Below are 23,680 nucleotides of genomic sequence, written 5' to 3'. Positions count from 1 at the left end.
GAACATGGGGGATCACTCCACCTAACATGTCGCCAGAGGGTCAAAATCATACTGTTTATATACATTATAGAAAAATCAATAATCCTACAATTCCCGAGAAAAGCCCTCCTATTCCAAGAAACCTTATGCATACGCTAATACATTATGCAATGTCTTTGAGCATGCATACTAAATTGGGGAAGGGGTCTCGGGTAGTCTCTGGTGGTTGTAATCCCCCCATAGTTGTGCTGTCAGCTGTAAGACCCCGCTTCTGCGCAAGCGTGGTTGATGCCTTTCTGTTGACACATGCAGGTCACTCTGAGGAAAAGATGCTATTCTGGTTCTTACAGGATTTCTCTCTTCTCCTGGCACCAGAGCTGTGAATCAAGTCATTTAAGACACTACAAAGATGTTGTTCGCAGTCTTGTTTATCTTTGGCCCTTCTTTGTAATTAGTGAGGAATTTAACAGAGACCTTGGATTCTCTAAGAATAAGCACAAACAAGAGTCAGTGATAGATATAACTTTAAGTGTTGTTATCAGTCCTAGAAGCAGACGCTGTCTTCAAAACATGCAGTTTGCTTCAGAAAGTGCAGTTATTCTAGCTGAAAGGAAAATTACTGAAAGGAAATTTGGTTCTGTTAAAGGTTACATAGAGCAGGCCTTTTTTAGGGCCTACTCTGAGGACTACTTTTACTAAACCAGCTGGTATCAGCAGGAGGGTGGGATTAGGCCTGTTGCAGGGATGAGATGGTTTTGGGGAGGGGGGAGCAGGTGTATTGACAATGTCGCAGCTTTGTTGACTGTTTTGTTCTCAGTTTTTCCATTAAAAGGCGTTTATCCAGAACCTCTCCGTGCCTGCATGGGATGGGGAGGGAGTGCAGGGGGCACCAGGAAATGGCACCAAAGAGGAGCAAAAGCATTGCTGAGCCCCAGATCAGATCCACCAAGCCCCGAAGGGCACCAAGCTGTCCCCAGGGCTGATTCACCGACAGCAGTCCAAGCAATCATGGGGGGTGACGCCCCTGTCCCCTTTCCCAGGGGAAGCAGACCTTTGGGGCAGGGGAGCCAGGACACTGGTGAGGCCGCACCTTGAATACTGTGTCCAGTTCTGGGCCCCGCACTTCAAGAAAGATGTTGAGGTGTTGGAGCGAGTCCAGAGGAGGGCGACCAAGCTGGTGAAGGGTCTGGAGGGTCTGACCTACAAGGAATGGCTGAGGGAGCTGGGGTTGTTTAGCCTGGAGAAGAGGAGGCTCAGAGGTGACCTTAGTGCAGTCTACACCTGCCTGAAGGGAGGTTGTAGAGGAGTGGGAGTCGGCCTCTTCTCCCAGGCAACTAGCGATAGGACAAGAGGACATAGCCTCAAGCTTCGCCAGGGGAGATTCAGGTTGGACATTAGGAAGCATTTCTTTACAGAAAGGGTTATTAGACATTGGAATGGGCTGCCCAGGGAGGTGGTGGTGTCACCATCTCTGGATGTGTTTAAGAAAAGACTGGACATGGCACTTAGTGCCATGGTCTAGTTGACAGGGTGGTGTCAGGGCAACGGTTGGACTCGATGATCCCAGAGGTCTCTTCCAACCTGATTGATTCTGTGGTTCTGTGACACATGGGTCCTTGCAGGATTCACGGACACAGCCCCACACACAAAGCAGCACTGATGCCTGCAACCCTGGGCACCATCCTCTCACCCTGGTGCTTCAGCAGGCTGCTGTACCTGTTCCCAACGACCCCCCATGTCCCCATGCATCCCCCTGCAGCCCCAGAGATCACTCTTCCAGCCTGCCCTGGGGTAGTATTTAACAGGGGCAAGAAGCCACAGGGTGGCTCATTTTTATTTTTAATATATTGCTGCCTATTGTTACTTTCTGCAGTTTCACGGGTTTTCAGTATGTTCTGTCACTAGTTCTTTCAATCACCAGATTTTCTACAGAATAGCCCATTTACATCAATAGAATCACTATGACCACAACTGTCAGGAGAGCTCAAAAAGTTCAGCTGTTCAAGTGTGCATAACTTATATTTGATATACCTCTACCTGGTTTGAAAAGGTGTTCCACTTCTGAAAACGTTCATTTTGTATACAGAATTCTCAAACTCTCTTGAACAGCTGACAGTGCAGACCTAATGTGCCTTTTGCCTTGATGTAACATTACTATGCCTGTTCTTGCTGTCCACAGTTTTCCTCATGTGTAATGGAGAGCAGTGAAAAACTCTCCAGTGTAAGACCAGAACTGCAAATGATAGGCACCACCAGTTACTCAGTCTAAGTAAGGCATGGAACTTATTGCATAGGCACAGAAACTGCCCTAACATTTCTTTCAGGATGATGTGCTTGCTCCAGGACCCTTCCCTGTGGGAGGTTTTGCTTCACTGATTGGTTGGTTTGTTTCATTTGGGGTTTGGGCTGATTGTTTGTTTGCTTAACTATTTTGTTTTATTTTGTTTTGTTTTGCCCAGAATGGTTTTGTCTGGTGACAATTACCTTAGATTAAGCCTAAACCGATTCCGTGAAGAATGACCAGTCCTATCTGAAAGTTCATTACTACAATATGTTTTAGTTTTTGGAAAGTGAAACCATATTGTTCAGCAATTTAGGTAATATTAAAATCTTTGATCTGTTATGTCCAAATTTCTTTAGGCACAAAGGAGTTGTGGCTACAGGTCTATTATTATAATTTTTTGAAAAGTAAATTTTAAAACTGCAATAATGTTTTAAATTCTTGATCTTGTAAGTTAGCAAGCAGTGAAACATGCAAACCATAATCTTGTGATGGACACCTCAGTAGGCAAAGGTGAAAATACGTGGTGCAATAATCTAAAAGACCATAAAAACTTCACTCTAGATGAATTTAACTGAAGACGCTTCTGCAGGAAGGTGAATTTATCAAATATTGTAAAATTGTAAACATCAAATTTCACGGCTCATTAATACCACTATAACAAAAGTATTTAATCATTTTATTTTAGGCTCTTAATACATCATTTGCAAATGTGCAAAAGTGTTTTTCAAAATACTAGCTGGAAGATAACTGAAATGATCCTAAAAAAAAGAGTATTTTCTCCAATAAATGTTTTTTTTCCTTCTGGTGTGCAAGTTCCTGTTTAAAATGACCGTCAGCATTAGTTAAAAAAATATAAATGCTTCCTGTGTAACCTACAGCTTCATGTTATTGTAATGGTCATCAAAACTACCATCAAATTTATATTTTGCATTTTTCACCTCCAATAAATATGATTTTCAGGAAAAGGTTATGTTCTCTAGCAAAGCAAAATCTTTTCGTCATGACCTGGAAAACATTTTTAGTTAAGGAACGGGTAACATATATAAAAAGTTTCGCACTGTCTAAAATAAAATTTCAGTCAAGATTGTCCCATTTTCTTTAACATTTGAACACTCTTTGAAAAGCAAAGTTAACCGCAACAATTTCAGCTGAAGGATAAAATTTTGATGACAACTGGCAAAAAAAGTATCAGAATGGAAAATTATTTTCTATGTAAAAAAAATTGAATTGTGTGACAAGTTTTGAAATCTCTTAGTAACTCCCAGATAAACCACAGCAAACCTAATTAGACCAAATAATTTGTAATTGATTTACCACTGTATGATGTTACTTATGTAAGTAGGGTGCAGTTTTGTGCCTTCCTGTGTTTACAAATATGCATCCTATTCAAAATTGAACAGCATGCTCTCAAGACTGACACAGATTAGAAACCAAAATTGCTCTCTGTCCTCGTTTGGCCCAAACCAGGCCAATTAGTCTTAGAGAAACCAAGGTCACTGCTAAATTCCTCACTGCTTAAGAGTGAAGAGCCGAAAGGGGGTCGCACCTGCAGGGAGGAGCAGACAGGGCAGGTGACCCAAGATTGACCAACAAGGTATTCCATCCCACACACGTCATTCTCACTTTCCTATTTATCACTAACCCACTGCCTCCTGGAGGTGGGGCCCAGGAGGGAGGGGCCCTCCTGTCTCCCACTGATTGGTACCAGCTTTGCCAATTCTCCAGTTAAAAGCCTGCAGGTGTGATGGCAGGGGGAGCTACTGCATTTTCCCCTCTGCCCGTGCTGGGGGAGCAACGCTGCCTGAGGAGGAATTCTAAGCTCTCGATCTTGGTTTTGTATATATTTGATTATTTCTATTATTCTTATTATACTCTTTTTCATTACTATAGTTTATTAAAACTGTTTTAACTTTCCAACCCGTAAGTCTCTCTCCCTTTTCCCTTTCCCTTAGGGTGGGGGGGAGAGGGTTAACAGAGAGCGTCTGCCACCAGGTTAATAGCTGGCCCAGCTTTAAACTGTGACACTCTCTGTCATACCCTGTGTGGAATTATGTTTTATCTGTCTAGTGATGGCAACATCTATGAAGAAACTGAAGAAGAATTCATTACAAAGAGCAACAACCAGATTACTTCAAAATATGACCTTTTTTTCATAGTATCTGGAGTTGCAGTTCAGAGATAAGTAGTTATGGTATAGTCTTCCATGGTGTTCAGCTGTGGAAGGAGAAAAGTGACTCCTTATGTTGGCTTGTTGACTTTTGTATTAAAACCAGATGTTCATTACAATTTTTCGCAAGCATTGTCATTCAGAAATAGATTGCAGATGTTTTTCTGAGGAGATGGAGAGTAAAAGCTATTACTTTTTATATGGGAATTCTAAAAAGTGCAAGATTTTAATGAAAACCATCAAGCTGGTCAAGTTTCGTTCAAAATTTTGGAGTTTTTGTAAGCTTTCATATTTTGAAAACCATAAGTAATGTGTTCTTTTTTATTTTACCACTTCTACTTTCATTTTTCTCAATGTGTAGAATACCAGAAGCAGGATTATGCAGCTATTCAAATGCATGCAGGAGGAGTTTCTCCTGCTGCCACAATTTTAGCACAAACCTGAATGGCATTACCTAAGCTGACAAATGTTCACATCTGTCAGTGACGATACTTCCACACATTAGGCTTTCTTATCATCGAAGTTCAACATGGTGTCAAGGTAAGACAAATTAATATTTTTTTTGCCACCAAGGTGACAAGCAAAGCTCTGTGTAGCCTCTGTGTGTCCAGTGCTGAGAGCTGACCTGCTGCACTGATTCTCATTCTTTTGAGCAGACAGAGTGAGCAGGGACCTGCATCATAAACTCATTTTTTTACATTCTATTTCTGATTTTCATTTTGATTATAATAAATGGTTGCAGTGTAAATGTGTAATGTCCTGCCCCACACTTACCAGTGGGTACAGAGTTCTTCCTCTGATTGGAATTTCTAGTCCTTAATAAAGGAGGCAGCTGGGGTAAGGTGCTTTATAGTCACTGGCCTGAATATTAGTCAAACTGCACCAAACACCAATATATGATACCTGCAAAGAGTATAGAGAACCTCTGAGTGATGAGCTGGTGCCTAATGCTCTTACCTGTGACTTTACTTTCCCCACTAGGAAATGACTGCAGCCATCAAAATCAACAGTTACTGATTTGGCTGAAGTAAAAGTAGATTAAACAGAGTTTAGTCTTTGACAAATGACCCAAATAAGCAAGCTGGGGCCATGGCATTTGCTGAAATACTAACTGTAACCATTGTTGCCTGGGTTTGTGTTGGCATTTTGAAGAAATACAGTGAATTTAAATTCTGGCCTTATATATGTAATCATTAGAAGAGTGGATAGTCGATGAAACGGTACTTCCACTGAAGCCAGCACATATAGTTTCATCCCAAGTGTGCAGTCCTTTGAAGAAAAAAAAAAAGAGTTGGAAATACTTATTGTTTGAAGCCTATTTTCATTACAACTGTCTTAAGATATGCAAACAGTTATATATGTTATTAAAAATGCAGTGCAAAGCTACTTGGCTTTGCTGATATTATATTTTTGTGCTGAAATTTCTGCTGAAGGCTTGAAATGCACTGAAATATTTCAGGTGAAGCATTAAGCAAGAATATTAAGAATAAGGAAGCTTCCTCCCAACAGAAGTTGAAAGAACCATAAGCCCACATGACCAGCTTTATCTAGTCCCATCAGAACTTTTAAACCTAAACCGAAAAAAAAGAAAAAGAATGTGTATCTGTAGTATTTGAAATTGTTATGATGACACATAAATATAGAGAAGAGTACAGTATAGTACTGCTATCATATTGCAGCACAGCTCTTTATCTTGATTATTCTCCATGTGGGTGGTGATATAGTTTGCACAGACAAACTATACAGTTTGTCTAGTCAGACATCGAGTATCTCCAAGGATGGAGACTCCACAGCCTCTTTGGGACACCTGTGCCAGTGTTTGACCACCTTCACTATAAAAAAGTGTTTCCTTATATTTAAGTGGAATTTCCTGTATTTCCCAGGATGCCCATTGCATCTTGTCCTTTCACTGAGCACCACTGAGAGGACCCTGGCTCTTTATGAATCTTTAAGTTTCATTAGGTATATATCCCCCTGAGTCTTCTCTTCTCCAGACTGAAAAGTTCCAGCTTTCTCAGCCACTCTTTGTACATCAGATGCTCTGGTGCCTTAATTATCTTTGTGGCTCTTTGCTGGACTCACTCCAGTATGTCCATGGCTCTCTTGTACTAAGGAGCCAGAACTGGACACAGTACTCAGGTGTGTCTCACCAGTGCTGAGTAGACGGGAAGGATTACCTCCCTCAGCCTGCACACACCGCTCTTCTTCAGCCCAGGAGGTTGCTAGCCTTCCTTGCTGCAAGCACACATTTCTGGCTCACGGTCAACTTGATGTCCACCAAGACCCCAAGGGCCCTTTCTCCCAAGATGCTCTCTATCCTGTTGCCCTCCTGTTGGTACTAACACATGGAGTTACTCCTACCCAGTTGCAGGACTTTGCATGTCTTTTTGTTGCACTTTACATTGGCCCACTTCTCCTGCCTGTTGAGGTCGCTCTAAATGGCAGCACAACAAATATATTTTAACATATACTTGAATATATTTTTGTTACAGTAGCAAAAAAACCCACCGCAATAAATGACAATTCCACTTACTGTGCAAAGAATTCGCAATACCACGTGGATAATGCTGTGCGATGTGTAACACCATAAAATTTAGTGAACTAGGCCTCAAATACACAGAAATTAGAAAAAATTATCAGACACAAACATTATTGGTTCTCTTGTAAACACGGCAAATGAATTAACATAGTGATCTTGAATATACTTCCTACAATTGTTTTCAATATTTTTCAATATTTATATTTTCAATATAAATCCAAACAGAGCTCAAAAGCTAAAACCAAATCTCTCTTTCATACAACAAGCGGTAATTTCTGTGAACAATTACACAAATAGCATTTAAGGTCCAAAATAAAATTTAAGCTCACAAAACCTTCGATTTCATGTCTGGTGCCAAGTTAATACATTAAGCTATAGCTGAGTTCACTGTTTAAAAAACATTCAGGGCAAAATTTGTTAGGTGTTTTCAGGCATTTTAACTGCCCTTGCAACATCTCTGTTTGATACTGGATGTATCAAAACCACAACACATATTACTCCTCTCTCTGTACTATAACACTTATATAATACTAGAAAACATTAATCTCATCTGAATTCTGTATGCTAAGTATGTATATTCAATATTATTTAAATAACAGCAAGACATTCCAATTATTAGCTATTACTTACATGAACTTACAGAAAAAAAAGATATTCTGAAAGGATTGTTTTTTCACTGTTTCTAATCTTTCAACTGTTACATGAGAATGTGGTTCTTCACATTTTAAAAGCTGAAACTCTTATATCACAAGCATTATTTTTTTAATCTTGTTTCCAAACTGTTCAGAAGCACATTTCTTATCACCGAACACATGCATTAATGCCACAGGGTTTTATATTGTATTATGCATACACATACTTCATCAGTACGCTGAAATCAAATGTCCAAGATTGTTTTACCCCCAAACTAGTATTCTCCAGAGCTGGTATACATCCATGTCCATTTTTTTGAGCACCCACATATATGAATATGAATGTAGCTTATATATATATTTCTATACATATCACAGAATTTCTTCTTGTATGAATGTAAAAAAAAACCCTCTCTCAGAAGAACGCAATATGGTGTTTAAATACATATTTGCAAATTTAAAGAAATTCTAGATTGTACTATGGTGCACTGCAAAAAGGTCTTGTGAAAATGATAAGGTTCTTGTTTTCCTTAAGCTTTTACGGCAAAAGCCCGCAGTTGACATGCTTATCAGAAACCAGCTTTGCTCTCCTCTTGCCAGTTAAAACTCAAAGACACTTCAGCCTCTTTGAGACTTATTTTAGTTAGGTATTATCCGGTGGGATATTCCCATTCCTTGTTAAAAAAGACAAACACTCCACCGAAGTTTAACAGGTACAAACTTTGCAGCTGCGGGGTTTCTGCTGGGCACCATCTCCTGCTTTTGGGCAAGGGCACCATCTCCGGTCACCGATCCCCATGTGTCAAGAAGACAAGAGACCATGATGCACACAGTAAAACAAAGGAGCATGTTGCTCACAACTGGGGAAACAGTCTGCAGGCCATAAAGAAAATTTTCAATTATTTTTGGAGACATTCAATGCAACTCTATTATACCACAGTTTACAAGCTGAGGAGTCAGTCAAGTTACATCACATACCTGAAAACATAAGAGGTGGCTGTGTTTAAGTAGTAGAAGTAAAAAAATAGAAGACTAAAGAAAAGAAAAGAAGCCAAGCAAAGGTAAGGTGAAATGAGATGTGTTTTTGCACATTCCCTCACCTGAGGTCAAGCTACTGTGCTGAGCCATCTGTTGTTACAAAGGTGCACCCCGCTACCAGGCCTCCACATGTAAGGGAGGTAGGACACAGCAGAGTAAAAGAGGCAGATAATTCATGTCACTGTCTGCTCTGGTCAATCAGCATAATTAATCTAGCTCTGCAACTGGCCTTAATGAAGATAAGGTACCTAAAATCATTTTGCTGAAGCAAACAGTGGCCCAGGAAATTAAACCAATTTTAATCTAAATCAGAGCCCACTGCAGTCAAAATGTATTTGATTATCTCTCAGCAGAAGCCACCAGAACCTCTGGAAGGTGTCAGTAGCCACAGGAAAAGTAGGATACCCAGGATCTTGAAGAGATTGGATATATAAAAATGTTTTGCAGTAGATAGTGAAACTTATATGAAACAGGAGAAAAAAAAATCTTAGTCTGTGTTGAAATATGTCTCTGTCTTATTACAATCTTTATCTCCCCGAATAAAGTTCTCCAGTAGGCAGAATCGTAGTTTCTAATCTGAGTCAATGACTCAGTCTGTGACCTTGGGCTAATCACTTGACCTTCCTCTGAATCAGTCAAGCCAGCTGGAAAATTGGGTGAACACATCACGTCATTGAAAATCAGATTCGGTACCTGAAATGAGTTTTTCTTTAGAAAATATAAACTGCAGAGGAGAAAATAAATTATTATTTATCCTGAACTCTGGGTTAGAAAGCCAAATCAATAATTTCTGGTGTTCACTCTGTAATGATACAATGCTTGCCCCACAAATACCATGACACTGTGTAAGACTATCCATATAAATAAATTGTCTGCAGTTACTTTGTGAGCAAGGTTTATTTGTATACATGCAAGTTTTTAAAGAGTTCTGTCAGTTCAACCTTTGAGCATTTAAAAAAATCAGTGTTCTCAACGTCTGAAACAACTTTGCAAAAGGAGAAAAGTTGAAGCTCATTAAAATGTATGTAATTCACAGCAAGGTTCCAAACACATTCCCATTTCAAACTAGTAAGGTTCAAATGAGGTAAATAGTTTTTCAAAATTCACTGAAACCAGGAAAAAAGGTAACTCCCTAAAAATTCTTTTAATTCTTGGAAAATAATACATAATGTATGCAAGATTATCTACCCTTCAGTTGTTATCAATTATTGAACTTCCTGCTTGAAAAGAAAACCCCAGATTTTAACATATTCTGTTCCAAATATGCCCTGAAAGTTTACTATTTTAATTTGTGAATGAAGAATCTAACGTAATCTGATTTTGTTATGGCAGGAACAGAATATCTAGCAGAATCACAACCCTGGACTTCAGGAGGGCCAACTTTGGCCTTTTCAAGCAATTGCTAGGGGAAATCCCATGCGACAGGGTACTAGAAGGTAAGGGGGCCCAGGATAGTTGGTTAGCATTCAAGGACTGCTTCTTCCGAGCTCAAGATCAGAGCATCCCAGCAGGTAGGAAGTCAAGGAAGGGTACCAGGAGACTCGCATGGTTAAACAGGGAATTGCTGGGCAAACTGAAGTGGAAGAAGAGGGTGTACAGATCATGGAAGGAGGGGCTGGCCACTTGGGAGGAATATAAGTCTGTTGTCAGAGGATGTAGGGAGGCAACGAGGAAAGCTAAGGCCTCCTTGGAATTAAACCTTGCAAGAGAGGACAAGGACAACAGAAAGGGCTTCTTCAAATACATTGCAGGTAAAACCAACACTAGAGGCAATGTAGGCCCACTGATGAATGAGGTGGGGACCCTGGAGACAGAGGATAAAAAGAAGGCGGAGTTACTGAACGCCTCTTTGCCTCTGTCTATACTGCTGGAGGCTGTCCTGAGGAGCCCCGGACCCCTGAGGCCCCAGAGGAAGTCAGGATAGAGGAGGAATCTGTCTTGGTAGATGAGGGCTGGGTCAGGGACCAATTAAGCAATCTGGACGTCCATAAATCCATGGGCCCTGATGGGATGCACCCGCAGGTGCTGAGGGAGCTGGCGGAAGTCATTGCTAGGCCACTCTCCATCATCTTTGCTAAGTCGTGGGCAACGGGAGAGGTGCCTGAGGACTGGAGGAAAGCGAATGTCACTCCAGTCTTCAAAAAGGGCAAGAAGGAGGACCCAGGTAACTATAGACCGGTCAGCCTCACCTCCATCCCTGGAAAGGTAATGGAACAACTTGTCCTTGGTGCTGTCTCTAGGCACATCAAGGATAGGGGGATCATTAGGGGCACTCAGCATGGCTTCACCAAGGGGAAGTCATGCTTAACCAACTTGATAGCCTTTTATGAGGACGTAACCCGGTGGACAGATGATGGTAAAGCTGTGGATGTGGTCTATCTCGATTTCAGTAAAGCGTTTGACACGGTCTCCCACAGCATTCTCGCAGCTAAACTGAGGAAGTGTGGTCTGGATGATCGGGTAGTGAGGTGGATTGTGAACTGGCTGAAGGAAAGAAGCCAGAGAGTGGTGGTCAATGGGACAGAGTCCAGTTGGAGGCCTGTGTCTAGCGGAGTCCCTCAAGGGTCGGTACTGGGACCAGTTCTATTCAATATATTCATTAATGACTTGGATGAGGGAATAGAGTGCACTGTCAGCAAGTTTGCTGATGACACAAAACTGGGAGGAGTGGCTGACACACTGGAAGGCTGCGCAGCCTTTCAGAGAGACCTGGACAGGCTGGAGAGTTGGGCAGGGAGAAATTTAATGAAATATAACAAGGGTAAGTGTAGAGTCCTGCATCTGGGCAAGAACAACCCCATGTACCAGTACAAGTTGGGGACAGACCTGTTGGAGAGCAGTGTAGGGGAAAGGGACCTGGGGGTCCTAGTGGACAGCAGGATGACCATGAGCCAGCAGTGTGCCCTTGTGGCCAAGAAGGCCAATGGCATCCTGGGGTGTATTAGAAGGGGTGTGGTCAGCAGGTCGAGAGAGGTTCTCCTCCCCCTCTACTCTGCCCTGGTGAGGCCGCATCTGGAATATTGTGTCCAGTTCTGGGCCCCTCAGTTCAAGAAGGACAGGGAACTGCTAGAGAGAGTCCAGCGCAGAGCCACAAAGATGATTAATGGGGTGGAACATCTCCCTTATGAGGAGAGGCTGAGGGAGCTGGGTCTCTTTAGCTTAGAGAAGAGGAGACTGAGGGGTGACCTCATTAATGTTTATAAATATGTAAAGGGCAAGTGTCAAGAGGATGGAGCCAGCCTCTTCTCAGTGACATCCCTTGACAGGACAAGGGGCAATGGGTGCAAGCTGGAACACAGGAGGTTCCACATAAATATGAGGAAAAACTTCTTTACGGTGAGGGTGACCGAACACTGGGACAGGCTGCTCAGAGAGGTTGTGGAGTCTCCTTCTCTGGAGACATTCAAAACCCGCCTGGACGCGTTCCTGTGTGATATGGTCTAGGTAATCCTGCTCCAGCAGGGCGATTGGACTAGATGATCTTTCGAGGTCCCTTCCAATCCCTAATGTTCTGTGATTCTGTGGTTCTGTGATTCTGTATGTTGTCTGAGATGACAATAGTTAAGTAGAGGGGTATAAACATAGTCATAGAAAGCAAATAATATTTCAAATATTCATAGCAGACTGAAAAATGGACTGTTCTAGCCAACAATAGCTCTTAATCTTTTATTTTGCTTCCTTCATCTGTCATATTTTTTTCTTTCATTTTGCAGTAATAAAACGTTGAAACATTGACATTTTCAACAAATAAATAACAGTATTGTTTTGAAAAATCAAATATTAAATGTGTAATAACCCCAAAACAAGAAGACTTACTTACAATATTGCAGGCCTGAAATTAAACACTTCAATTTCTCACACTTTAATTTCTGATAGTATGGCAGTTAAACGCATTTCAAGTTCCTTTATGCTAGGATGGGTGCATACATTTGTCTAGATTATATTCGTTTGAACAAGTACAGTTAAGTCACTAAGATCTACAATAAAAATATAGGAGGTTTGTCCCCTGTGGGGGGAAGGGGGGGGAGAGGAAAAAAAAATAAAAATTTTGCTGCTGAACAAATGGTCAACATTTTCAATTTGTCTTTGATATACAGAATAGTTGAAAGCAAAACACATCCAAGTTTTAGAAGACAAACCACTATCAACAACATCCCCAAGAGAAATACTTGAGAATTCAACTTGTATCACAGACAGAAACTGTGACTCAGAAGCCATAGGTAGGTGACCTAAATTCTACCTAAGTCAATCTAAGTTAAATGTTGATAACATCTTTCACTAAAATATCTGAAAATCTGCATGGAATTGATGAAAGACAGTAAAGGAACTCAGGTGTAATTTAAGGTGATCTTAGGTGGCATGTAAATAGGGTCATTCATCCACTACATTCATTCCAGTATAGGTTGAGGAGAGAAATGGTTTAGTGAAGTTTTTTGAGCAGACATCCTTATACTCCTGGCTAACTGATACTGGAGTTCTTTATACATCCAAAAGTTCACTTATGCTCTTGCTCTAGAGTAAGCTTCTGCTTTCCCAGAAGTTAACACATTCAATCACTACGATATGAGAAGATCCACACCCATGGGTAAAAGAAAAAGATGCTCAGGATCTCCTCATGTGAGCTTCATAGGACAGGACTAGAAGTGTGAACATTCAACAGCCTTTCAAATAGTTTGGTTTACAGTTTTAATATTAATCTGATTTCAGAAGTAGTTTGTTGAACTAAGATATAATTCGAAGTATTGGACATTCTTACTGAGATTTATTGACTCTAACAGTTTAATGTTTACAAAGGCTTTGCTTCCCTCAATAATCTCTCACTTTCAGCAATAAATCTCTATATTGGTCTCCTAACAAGTCAATATCTAGTTATTAAACACAGATAAAGTAGTTTGAATTATGTACATTTCTGCTACTTTCATTTGCCAGCTAAGCAGCCGATTCTGCCCTGATTATATAAAGTGGAAAAACTACGTTCCTTTAAAAATTTTTTTAAAGAATTTGGAAAACTATTCCAACTAGTTTTATTTACCTTTTTATTGAAAGAAACATAATTCAATTTCTGCTTTACTTAAAGGAATATGCTTCATTAAATGGGAGAGGTTACTTTAATATTTTAAAGACATTACTTTCATTACAAAGTAGAAATTATTTACGGCTTGTCTTGCCCTCTATGTAATAATAGAATGGATCTGTATTTAATATTGAAAAGCAAAACTTATTTAATGTGCTTACAGTACTTTAGCAACTGAATACTGAGTCTTATCAGAAAAGTTGATTTTGCACATGTAAAATCACTGAATATTACTTTCCTCCTTTCCCATACATTAAAAAACAGTGCTTACATTTCTATTAACCTTTCCATAATTTTATTCCATCTCTCAGATACATTCACAGGAGGCTAATAAATAGAAAAATGTAAGTCTGACGCCAGGTGACCAAAACCAATTCTAATCACACAGATGCCTCAAAGTATCTAAAAGATGTCATATGTGTGACCTTTAAGAATGGAAATGCTTTGTGGGGTTTCTTACCAGTGGTTGCCCGCCTAACATGCACACACTTCTGCATGTCTGTATATGCTGAGAAGTTATATATCCACCTAGTCCATGCTCTGTGTTGTGATGTTAGGGAAAAAAATGAAAAAGAAAATTTTGACTTATCTGCACAAAAGAGAAATCTAAGAAACGTCTCCTTCAAATCACAACTGTGGGGGAAGCAGTGCCTCTGGTGTCACTGCTGAGAACTGCACTGTCCTGGCTTGTTCAACAGGTATTTCCTTATCCTCCCTCTATTCACTTCAGCTCAGGATGTGCTCTCTTCTGGCCTTGACCTGACCTTTGGAAACATGCTCTTTGCACTATCTCAGTTTCTTGTAGTGCTGCACATATGTAAGACTACTATTCATTGGCTAGGCTGGGTCCCAAGGCACCAGTGTCACTAGAAGACCCATCATTACCTCATTCCTGACCCTTTCTTCCAGGTGTTATTTGTAGAGAGAGAAGTAGACCCTAGTCCCTGTGCTATCTAGTGTACATGACTCATATGGCTTGGTATTTCTTACAAACTGACAAGGTTTGATTTAAAAAAAAATTTAAAAAAATAATATATTCACAACTAATTATGAAAACTGACAGATTAAGCCTTTCATGCTCAGGGAATATGAGAGCAATCATGATTACAGAAAATACACAATTTGATATCATTATTTTGGGGAATACCTTAACTCTGTAGATCAGTCTCTAAGTTCTCCACAGTATTTGGTATTCCATATCAATAGTTGGTACTTGCAAGCCATGTTTTGTCCTGTGCTTCAGTAAGATGTTTAAGCAGGTACATATCTTCAGGTAGATAAGTTATCTCATTAAATTTAAATGAGAGTATGCATGTGTTTAAATTCACTTTACAGAACCAGATGACTGGTTAGATATGACTCTTCAGATAGTTAAGTAGTTTGAGGAACATTTGATAAAAAGTAAGTGTGAAATCAATATAGTTAATCCAGCTGAATACAGCAAAAAGAACAGTTTATTCTCCAATTAACAGAAGAACATATCCGTAGATTCTCATTGTTGTTCGTATCCGCCATAAAACAGTGAACATGAGGTAGTTTTTCATTGTTCAAAATTTAGCTCACGGAGCAGCTTTTGTTGATGTTACCCTTGTTTATTATTGCAACTTATCTTTCACCACAGAAGACTGTTGCTATCAGCAAATCACTTGGAGAAGATCATCTGACTAAGGATACCAATTGAAGATGAACAAAAACAAGGCCTGAATTATGTTGGTGACAGAGAAAAGAGCTTGAGAGTCAGAAGCCATGCTTATCATCATTTGCAGTGGGAAGTATACACCTTCAAATTGTCAGGTCCATCTATACTCCACAACTGTTCCTCAATTTCTCATTGATAGTAAAGTCTGGGGGACCATACCTGAGCCATTTTTTTCAACACTCCCAAGTCCTGTTGTTTCCACCAGAAATCAGTGATCTAGTGTTCATTACTTCACTTTTATCATTGTTCAACTGAACTAGAGTAAAGCTGCCCACCCGGGCTTGTGGTCTGTGGCATGTACCAGACTCCAGCCAGTGCTGAATTGTCAGCGTCTCTTCACTGACCATGGCCCTGTGAACAAACCCCAGCTCCTGACCCAGTGCACCCGAAGAAAAAAGTTCAACAAGTGCCATAACCCTTACCTTCAAGATCTCAGTTGGTGCCCATATTTAGGGGACCAAAAGACTGATATAAGTACAGTGAGAAAAACAACACAAAATCACTTTGTTCCTTTGAAACTAAGAAATTTTCTGTGTTAAAAAGTTATTGGTGCAGACTTCTGTGAGCTTGGTCTAATATTGCAGAATGGTCTCTCAGGGAAATAAAGGACCATCAGATACCTCACTAACTTCCCCTCAAGAAGCACCCTGCGCTCTGCTTCCTCGACCGTGCTAGCCCAAACCTATTATTCTTCTGGATGTCTTTCAAACTAAAACATACCATTCTGCTCATTTTCCCCCAAGGAGAAGACAAGAGGGCAAAGACAAGACAGATGTTAGTCCTTCTGTTTAATTCAGTACACATATACATTAAGACTGTGGTATAAGAACCTACACAAGCATTACAGACTACACAGTTACTAATGTTATGATGTGGTTGCCATCACAGAAACGTGGTGGGATGACTCTCATGACTGGAGTGCTGCTATGGATGGCTATAAGCTCTTTAAGAGGGACAGGCGAAGCAGGAGAGGCGGTGGGGTAGCGCTGTATATTAGGGAGTGCTTAGACTGTGTTGAAATTGAGGAAGATGGTGAGGATGACAAGGTTGAATGTTTATGGGTGAAGATCAGGGGGAAGGTCGGCAGGGCAGACATTACGGTGGGAGTCTGTTATAGACCACCCAACCAGGATGAGCAGGCAGATGAGGCGTTTTACAAGCGGCTGTCAGAAGCCACCCGGTCACCGGCCCTTGTACTCGTGGGCGACTTCAACTTGCCGGATGTCTGCTGGAAATACAACATGGTAGAGAGGAAGCAATCTAGGAGATTCCTTGAATGTGTGGAGGACAACTTCCTCATGCAAGTGGTAAATGAGCCCACTAGAGGAGGGGCCCTGCCTGACCTGTTGTTTGTGAACACAGAAGGACTAGTGGGAGATGTGAGGGTCGGTGGCCGTCTTGGGAGTAGCGACCATGAAATGTTAGAGTTTTCGATAGTGGGGGAAGTAAGGAGGGGCAAGAGCAGAACTTCTGCCTTAGATTTCCGGCGGGCAGACTTTAGCTTCTTTAAGAGGTTGGTGGACCGAGTCCCTTGGGAGTCGGTCCTGAAGGGCAAAGGAGTCCAGGAAGGCTGGACATGCTTCAAAAGGGAATTGCTAAATATTCAGGAGCAGGCTGTCCCAGTCTGTAGGAAGGCTAGCCGTCGGGGAAAAAGACTGGCCTGGTTAAACAGAGAACTTAGGCTAGAACTTAAGGAAAAAAAGAGAGCCTACTTGCTCTGGAAGAAGGGTTGGGTAACTTGGGAGGTCTATAGGGACGTGGCCAGGTCGTGTAGGGAGAAGATTAGAAGGGCCAAAGCTCAATTAGAGCTTGATTTGGCTGCTACAGTCAAAGACAACAAAAAAAGCTTTTACAAATACATCAACAGCAAAAGGAGGGTCAAGGAGAGCCTCCACCACTTGCTGAATGAGGAGGGTAGTGTAGTGTCAGGGGATGAGGAAAAGGCAGAGGTGCTCAATGCCTTCTTTGCCTCGGTCTTGAATGTCAAGATCAGTTGTCCTCAGGAGACTCGGCCCCCAGAGCCTGAAGTTAGGGACGGGGGGCTGTGTGAACCTCCCAGGATCCAGGAGGAGATGGTTAGTGACCTGCTGTGCCAGTTGGACACCCACAAGGCTATGGGCCCGGATTGGATTCACCCCAGAGTAATGAAGGAACTGGCAGATGAACTTGCCAAACCACTCTCTATTATCTACCGGCAGTCCTGGTTAACTGGAGAAGTTCCAGCTGACTGGAAATTAGCAAATGTAACGCCCATCTACAAGAAGGGTCAGAAGGACGATCCAGGGAACTATAGGCCTGTCAGCCTGACCTCGGTGCCACGCAAGGTGATGGAACAGATCATCGTGAGTGCCATTATATGGCACATGCAGGACAATCGGGGCATTGGGACCAGCCAACATGGATTCATGAAAGGCAGGTTCTGCTCGACCAATCTGGTCTCCTTCTATGACAAAGTGACCTGCTTAGTAGATGAGGGCAGGGCTGTGGATGTAGTCTATCTAGACTTCAGTAAGGCATTCGACACTGTCTCCCACAGCATCCTCCTAGACAAACTGGCTGCCCGGGGCTTTGATGGGTGGACTCTTAAATGGGTTAAAAAGTGGCTGGATGGCCAAGCCCAGAGAGTGGTGGTGAATGGGGCAAAGTCCAACTGGCGGACGGTCACTACCAGTGTTCCCCAGGGCTCAGTTCTGAGGCCGGTGCTGTTCAATATCTTTATAGAAGATCTAGACGTAGGGATTGAGTGCACCCTCAGTAAATTTGCAGATGACACCAAGCTGGGTGGCAGTGTCAATCTGCTGGAGGGTAGGAAGGCCCTACAGAGAGATCTGGACAGGTTAGATAGGTGTGCTGAGACCAACGGCATGAGGTTCAACAAGAACAAGTGCCGGGTCTTACACTTGGGCCACAACAACCCCATGCAGCTCTACAGCCTGGGGGAAGAGTGGTTAGAAAGCGGCCCGGCAGAAAGAGACCTGGGGGTGCTGATCGACAGCTGGCTAAACATGAGCCAGCAGTGTGCCCAGGTGGCCAAGAAGGCCAATGGCATCCTGGCCTCTATTAAGAATAGTGTAGCCAGCCGGTCTAGGGAAGTGATCGTCCCTCTGTACTCGGCACTGGTGAGGCCGCACCTTGAATACTGTGTCCAGTTCTGGGCCCCTCACTTCAAGAAAGATGTTGAGGTGTTGGAGCGAGTCCAGAGGAGGGCAGCCAAGCTGGTGAAGGGTCTGGAGGGTCTGACCTACGAGGAATGGCTGAGGGAGCTGGGGTTGTTTAGCCTGGAGAAGAGGAGGCTCCGAGGTGACCTTATTGCAATCTACAACTACCTGAAGGGAGGTTGTAGAGGAGTGGGAGTCGGCCTCTTCTCCCGGGCAACTAGCGATAGGACAAGAGGCCACAGCCTCAAGCTTCGCCAGGGGAGGTTCAGGTTGGACATTAGGAAGAATTTCTTTACAGAAAGGGTTATTAGACATTGGAATGGGCTGCCCAGGGAGGTGGTGGAGTCACCATCTCTGGATGTGTTTAAGAAAAGACTGGACATGGCACTTAGTGCCATGGTCTAGTTGACAGGGTGGTGTCAGGGCAACAGTTGGACTCGATGATCCCTGAGGTCTCTTCCAACCTGGTTGATTCTGTGATTCTTTGATTCTGTAATGAGTCTAATTTTACGGTACCTTATTTCAGTTGATGTCAAAGAGGCTGTCCCACTATCAAAACTGAAACAGGATATGACCATAACAGATAGCTATATTCCACTTGTAGTGAGTAGAAATAAATCTACAGCAATGCCATTATCAATATATTATGCTCTGAATCTACACTGTTGTCTCTGAAAGCAGATTTTTGTCCTGCTTATCCTCTGTTTTAGCTTATTTGCAGTAGTGAAAAGCACAGTTAAAAGAATTTTATATAGCTAGAACCACTGAAAGGAAGGTACATTTCAAACATTCAAATGCTTTCACATACAGGTTTTCTTTCTCAATTTACTGTGATAAGATTTGTTTCCTGAGGTGGAAGATGTAATTAACAATTAAGCGATTGACAAATCACCTGCAAATGGCCCTGTAAAAACTGAAGATTTTTTTCTTTCTTTGTTTCTTTTTCTGGGCATAGTTTTTTTGCTGATGATAGTGCAAGGAAGAGGAAGCACACATTAGACCTTTCAAATATGAATGTTGAATTAATCTTTTGATTTTGAGGCATATTTTCATTTAGTGCAAATATGAAGATACTAGTAACACTCATCTGAGTTCTGCACCTGTCTGGACAGCGGGGTAGTCTTTTTGCGTGACTAAGTATATATAAGACCAGGCCCAGCATAGTTATAAAGAGTTAGAAACGTCATTAAAAAGAAATCTAACATAAAAAGACAAAATCATGATTTTTGTATTGCAGTTTTCATCAACAAAATTTATGTTTGAACTTATTGAAAAGCTTATTCCCTTCAGCCAACCAGTGTCAGCATTATTAACTGTAATGTTTATATGGGATAGACTTACTGCAATGACAAATTATCTCATTTATGGTACTGTCCAGAAGGTCCCTTGTTATAAAAGTTACAAATTATGCCAATTATTCATCACTTGCTTATAATGCCTTCCTGACACGCAGTATAAATTTGTTCATAAAAAACTATGATTCTCCTTCCACCCCACCCCTCCGCTCCACATTTCATTGAGAAGGTGACATGACTGTGGGTAATGGTTATGGGTCCTAGCTTTTGCAGCTTCAAAGTGCTCATACTTTAAGTAAAGCAGGAAATCAGAGCTGTGTCTGGGCAACATATGAAATCCGCATATTAGTATTTATCAATGCCATTCTGAGAAATGCAGATTTTCCAGAGGGGTCTATACCCTGAAACTCCTGCTCCCAACAGAGTTTTGCGCTTATATTGGAAAATGGATGTATACCACTGTCTAGTGTACGTGTGTCTCATTCTCTGAAATAGTGCATTGATCTAGCTGAACTTTGTAATATCTACCACAAACAAATTACATTACTTCAACAGTTGCTGTGGATTGACTGGAATTCAGGGAGTTTCCCAGGATGCTGAGTTTGTGAGCAGATGTTTCTGCCTTTCTCTGCACCAATGTCTTCTGTAAGGAAAGAAAGAAGAGGCAAGGGCTAGTAGCTGTCCTAATTTTGGGGCATACATGTTGCAAGTAAGTAAGGCAGCACCAAAACCCAAAAAACTATAATGATTCTGCTCTTCTAACAGCAATGTCATTTTCACTGAAACCAAGAGGAGGAACTATAGAACAAAATACAAAAATAAGGGTGGCCACCCTTCACTACAATGTGTACAACCAGACTTCTCTCTCTTCTCTACCTAAAATAAGTGATTCAGCTAACTGCTGAGACAAACACATAATGCTCATGCACCATGCAAATACATAGCAGGAGAAGTTCTCCACTACTAAACTGGAATTATGAGACCAGATTTGGAACAGTATTTTTTACTTATTCTTTATAAGAATAAGTATTCTTTATAATTCTTTATAATATTTTTATAATATTTATAATATTATTATTTACTTATTATACAAGTTTTACTCTGTGATGGTTGCTTTTCCTGCTAAACCCAGAGGTCTTACTTCCAGTCCCCCAAAAATTCTGCACAGCTGTATTATAGGTGCCTTGCAGGCAATTGTGGTTTACAGATTTTGAAGAGAGTCTGTGAAAATATCTCTCAATATTTACTCAATAAGATTTTAATTCCAAGGTCTAAGGGTGCTGTGCTGTCTCCAAAGGTAAAATCTTTGAGATATAAATGATGATGAGGTGTGCACATTCAATGGATAAGTTGTTGAAATACAAAGAATGTAAGAAAGATAAATACAAAAGCACAAAGCAGCATGCATTTCTAAAACAGCACTAAAGGTGAAGAGGTAGGGCCTGAAACATAAGTTGTGGAGTACTATAAAGTGTCTGAATAGCCCCATGGCATGACCACTTACTGAAAGGTCACAAAAGAATACTCTTCCAGTAAAAAGCAGACCATACTTCTGTGAAGTATGACTCCACGACACCAGTTCTGCACATGGTTAAACAGAAGTATGACATGAATGAGCTACATATCATCTAGGACATCTAGTAGCAAAATAATGAATAAAACTGTTGTCCTGAGCCAGAGTCATCTGATTTCAATATATGACAATGTTCCTTTGTCACTTCACAGAAGACATGAGTCCTGTCTAATAATGTAGTGCATGCAAATGTAATGACATAGGAAAAAAAAATAAAATTAAAACCTATCAAGGCTAAATCAGTATGTTTCAAAGTTGTGCCAAGCTTTGGATTTTGTTTTATTTTTAGATTTTACATTTTTTTAAAATTTAATTTTACATTTACTTTTATTTGGTTACCACGAATTATTGAAATAAACTTGGCACAAATAGATTTATTTAAAAGACATTTTTAGAAAAAGAGTTGGTATATTATGGTCTGATCCAATGACACTGAGGACACTGGCAAATCCTTCCATTTCAGTGATACAGGATCATAAAAAAACCTATCTATTAAAGATGATGTACTGCAGAGTAAATACATGTTCCTGTAAATGATCCAATAATTAAGCCAAGTAACTCCAAAAATAGTTTCATTTGCAGTTTCAGATCCCACGATAAAACCCTTGATAAAACCCTTCTTCAAAAGCCAGAAGTAATCAAGAATATATCCCGTACTTTCATAATACTGATTGCATTGTCCTTAAACTTGCAATATATATTTATGTTGTCACCACAACTGAGCAGGTGCTGAAAGAAAATTCCCAGGAATATTCCTTCACAATTTATTAAAATATATTTTACCATGTTTATGTCCCTTTCTGTGTTGTATCTTTTATATTTATCTTCCTAGGTAGTGACCTTAATACAAGTAGAACTTTAATTACTAGCTGTTGCCATAGCTTCTTGCATTTTTAAATTAATATGCTCCATTGTAATAACAGATACACGTTCTAAAAGTAGGTTTAATTGCAGAATTCTGAGGAAAAAATAAATTTAAATAAATACACTATTTCAAAATGTTTATAAAGAAAATAGAATTAGACCACTTAGTTACTGAAACAGTTGAGATGAATGAGTTGGTTTATGGGTTTACAAGAGACACACAGGCTTAGCTTCTACTACTAAACTTTATCTTAGCCTCCAACACAGGATGACCACATCCAAACTACTTTTGGAAAGTCTCCAGACTGCGTTAATTCCAAAACTGTGCTTGGGATGCATTTGGAGAATGCTAGCTGACTCATGCCAAAACTCTTTAAATAATTTAACTGTTTAACAGATGAATCATTTGAATAATTTAACAATTTAAATGAGAAAGTTCCAATAGCTGGAGGCATGCCCTGATGGCGTTTAATTTGCCAGAACAGAGACTTCAGGCTCACAAACCTGCATTCACAGACCAAAGAGCACTACCATGAGTCACCACAGCCTCCTTGGGAAGTTTCAACTGCATTTTAAAGCAGATAGAAATGCAGAATGAATATGCTAGCACTTCACAATCTAAAAAAGATATTAAAAGGAAGATACAGAAGAACTCCCATTAAATATTCACACACAAAATCATACCGGCCAGTCTACACATGGAAGAAAGGATGCTCTCCTAAGAGATCTGAAGTATCTAAACATTGTTTTATTTGACTGTGTAGAAGATACCATGGATTTAGAATCTGGTATTAGACTGTGGTTTCCCAGATTATGTTAGAAAACAAGAAAACCAGAGGGGAAATACTCTTCGCCCTATCAAACATCTATCAGTCTCTCCCATCCTTTACTCTTGAATGGAAACAGAGAGAGAGAGCAGATTGCTTTAATTTCCAAAACAGAAGTTATCACAGGTTCATTTCATTCCAGCACGAGAAAAGTATGGAAATGAAAGGTTAAGGTTTGAATCTATGTGCATGTATCAAGAACAATGACAACATTTGCAGCAAGTGAAATGCACATGTATGCACCGAACATCCCATCCAAGGGACCGCTGGTGATTACTGCATCCAGCAGCTTGTGTACCTTGAACCACTTACTCATATACCGCTGTGCTATACACAGGTTGAAGGATAAATCCTTGTCACCACCTGTGTTTCTCAACATTTCAGAGGACAACTGGGCTATGGCACAAATACACCTTATTAATCACTAAAAAAACCTGCGTGAGAAGTCCTGAAGGAAGGAAAACAACAAGCCCATGAAATGTCACGACTGATAACTATGTAGGCTGTACAGCCTTTCAGAAATCAAACAATATTAGACTGTTTCTAGATGG

Source organism: Nyctibius grandis, chromosome 1 (assembly GCF_013368605.1).
Source record: "Nyctibius grandis isolate bNycGra1 chromosome 1, bNycGra1.pri, whole genome shotgun sequence".
NCBI classification, from domain to species: Eukaryota; Metazoa; Chordata; class Aves; order Nyctibiiformes; family Nyctibiidae; genus Nyctibius; species Nyctibius grandis.
This window is presented reverse-complemented; position numbering follows the sequence as displayed.